Below are 3,662 nucleotides of genomic sequence, written 5' to 3' on the forward strand. Positions count from 1 at the left end.
TTACACAAGCATAGGCTTTTTAATATTTCCACAAGATAAATATCTCAATTAAACTATAAGCTCACTCTGTTGTGTGCCGCAGTGATGAGCTTAGGCCATCATTAGTGTTTACACTGACATGTCCAGTATCACCTAGTCTGAAGGGTGAACAAATATTCAGAATGTGACTTTGTGTTACCTAGTTAACTGGAAATGGCATAATCATAATTACTTATGAAACATATAGTGTAACTTAATCTTGAGTGGGACTTTTCTTCGTGCCTCTTTTATGGCCTGGGAAACTTTCAAAGGGTCAACATGATGTTGAAAGGAGCCACTCCTAAGGCATATCTTAACAAAGGAGAAACTGACAAGTGTATATGGATACATTATCAGTAACAGAGATACTAATGATTCACCTGGTACTGAAATCAGATTGTTAAGTCCTAAAATATTGCTTTTTAAGTATTCCTTTCATCCTGGAAGAGAAATTAAAAGACAAAATTCCTTCAGAAAGCAATGACTCAATTCAGGTTCTTACATTTAAGCAACACTCAAAAAAGTGGACATTAAGCAAATGATTCCTGTTTGCCCATCACTATTCTTGCTACACAGCTGAGTCCAGATCTCAATTAAACGACACTTTCTCTGTTCCCAGAAGCTAAGACTGCCCTGCAGCAAATAGGACAAGTAGAATTCTCAGATAACCAGCGGTCGATGCAGTGGACGTGATATTCATGTGAACAAGGTAGTTTCCGAAGTTTGTTGCCTTCTGTATATTCAGTAATGCAAACACTACATGTTTTTAATGCATCATTTTCACCAAAAATTCTCATTGCCAGGTTGTCAATCTGTTCTTTGGTGAGTCCTCTAGGCTGGTCATCATCATCCTCATTTAAAAGGAAAAACTGAGCCAAACTAAGGAAGGGCAAAGAGCCACTTTCATCAAATGTGACTGGGGCCCTATGCCGACCTTCTTGCCTGGCACCTGCTGAGCCAGATGAGGAACCTCCTTCATTGCTGCCTTCAAACACCTCTGAGCTACTTTCTAAACTTTCACCACTAGAACTGGGTCTAGGGCTGGAGCTGGAACCAGAGCCACTACCACCAGTGTTCCCCCTTCCATTCCGTGATTCTGCCCTTTCTGCACTTCCACTTGGGATTGATGCACTGGGTTCTGAATCACTATCACTGTACATAAAGTAGCTTAGCTAACCCAAACCTGTCATTATCTGCCTTAACATAGTCTGAATTGCAACAGATGTAGTCTCACTTAGTCCAGTATTTAAGATTCTACGAATAGGGATCCTGATGGTACTAACATAGGTTCTCACGCCTGCCCGTTCAGAACGTGAAAATGTACGCCTAAAACCTCCTCATTCACTTTCATAAGTGACAGTGTTATTTGGTGTCTGAGACCTTCACCGAGTTCTACTAGCTATGCTATCTCTCTGCCGATATTCTCCAGGACAAACTCTTCTTACTTGAAGGTCAAGGACTGTGGTTGGAGGTCTCTGTCCCAATCCTGTAGATTCACCACTGCCAGCTGGGTCTGAAGAACCTGTTCCTTGAGAAGCATTTCTTGATCCAGAAGCTGCAAAAAGGCCTCTGCTTAGCAATTCAGGCCCAGTTATTTGTTGTCTCAAGGTCACATGGTGCCGGGTTCTAGAACTGCCCTCAGTCTCATTTACCAAAGGGTGTTCAAAAGTCTGAGATGAGATACTATGATGAGATCTTCGTGGAATTTCACTTGTTGGATGCAGAGGTGACCTACTTCTTTCAGCCCTTGCTCTGGTTCTCCGATGGTCTGGGCTTCTGCTTCTGGCCCTCCTCTGACCTCTTGTGGGTGGCGCTTCTGTTAATGCTTCAGTTGAATTTCGTTCTGACCGAGATGGTCTGGCAGATGTTGATTCAGATCCTACATTTGCCACTTGCCTTTGGCTGTTGTTTTCCACATTTTCTCCATTAGGACGTCTTGTAGATGGTTCATTTTCATTCTCTGGGGTTTGGCTCCCATTATTATGGTTAACATTTATTTCTAAACTGAATCCAAAATCACCACTGTTTGGCTTAGTCCGGCTCACTGCTCTCCAAGATTGATTTCCTCTCTGACCACTTCTTGTCGTATTTCCAGTTTGTCTGACAGAGTTAAGCCAGTCTATTATAGAGTCACCATTGGACACATCATAGGCATCGCCACCTCTATTTTCATCTGAGGTTGGTGGGGGCGGACCCTCTTTAATCGCTGTAGTCTTCTCAGCAACTCTTCCTCAGTACTTTCACCTGGAGTACCTAATAAATTGTTATCTCTCATAAGTCCATAATCTTCTTCACTCAGGTTATTTACAAATTGATAGAAAGCTTCTTCCCGATCCAATCGGTCCATTTGACGTCTGCGCTGTGCTGCAGACTGATCACCACTTCCTTTATCATTAGAATCTGAGTTTTCCATCTTGATGAACAAGTGGAAAATTATCTGACTGTTATGACATAGTATTGAAATACAATAAACAGGATTTTTAGTTTTTTTCAATTCTGCTTCAGTTTCAAGGTCAGGATGTGACTCTTTTGTGTCTGCTGTCGCCGCTGAGGCTCCCCGCGCCTCTGCTACCGCCACTCTCGAACCCGACTCCAAGGAATCTCTGCTCGAGACCTGCCTCTAGCCCAGTGCCTGCTCCCAGACGTTGCTCAAGCAGCCATTATCTTCCCCATTGTTACCAAGCAGTGACAGGAAACGACTGCCTGTTATAAGCTTTAATAATCTCCTGAATATATTGGGTGACATCCATTTACTCCTGGCCCCCAATAGATTCATAATCATTTCACATTGCAAATTGTATTCAGACCAACTTTAAAGGTCCCCAGAGTCTTTACAAACTTAAGGTATTTCCAAAGTCCCACATCTCAGCCAAGATTAAGTATTGTCTCTTGTCTGTGAGTCCTGTAAAATCAAAAAGAGTTTTATACTTTCAATATATAAAGGCACAGAGTAAACATTTTCAACTGCTATGAGGTATAACAAGGAGATACTGGATCAAATGCAAACTGAATAACTATCAAGCATTCATCAAACATCTGCAGCTCAAGCCCCATATCATAACCAGAGCAATTACTTCCTTTTAATCAACTTTCAAAAGAATTTGCAATTCTACCATTTAGTCTTTCCTCAATCAAGCATCCATTCCATTGTTTCAGTGTAAAGCAGTTGGGCTATCCTTAATCATGGTATTAGTCCCAGTACTTCACGTTTCTGAGCTGAACTTCCAATCCATACACAGTTTATGGGAGGAACAGAAGTTATTCAAGCTTGGAGATTCAGGGGCAAGCACACCCCAGGATCTTCAGGCAGAGTGTGCTTGTGCTTTCCTGTGGTGCTCTTGGTGGAATTTCTCTCTGTGTGAACCTGTGAAAGGGGGTCAGCTTCTTCTGCTATTAGGAACTTCCCCTATCAGATGTTGGATACGCAAGAGCAACCAGTCATATGGTGTAGTCACATTTTAATCAATGTAGCAGGTATGTGATAATTCACTGGGCTGCTGTGAAAAACAAAACCAAACAAACAAACAAACAAACAAACAAAAAACATAGCTGCCTTCCACTCTTCTGAACCAGGCTGTGTGTTCTAACAGTCAGCCTGTGAGATTTGCCTCCAGACTTGTGAGCCATGCTGTGTTCTTTGAAAA

The 3,662-nt window shown here is 42.1% G+C and overlaps 1 pseudogene; it reads right to left on the reverse strand.

Moving 5' to 3' along the window:
• Window positions 1-611: 611 nt before the first annotated feature.
• LOC101600758 lies at window positions 612-2,577 on the reverse strand (annotated as a pseudogene).
• Window positions 2,578-3,662: the final 1,085 nt, after the last annotated feature.

The sequence above is a fragment of the Jaculus jaculus genome, chromosome 15 (assembly GCF_020740685.1).
Source record: "Jaculus jaculus isolate mJacJac1 chromosome 15, mJacJac1.mat.Y.cur, whole genome shotgun sequence".
Lineage (NCBI taxonomy): Eukaryota > Metazoa > Chordata > Mammalia > Rodentia > Dipodidae > Jaculus > Jaculus jaculus.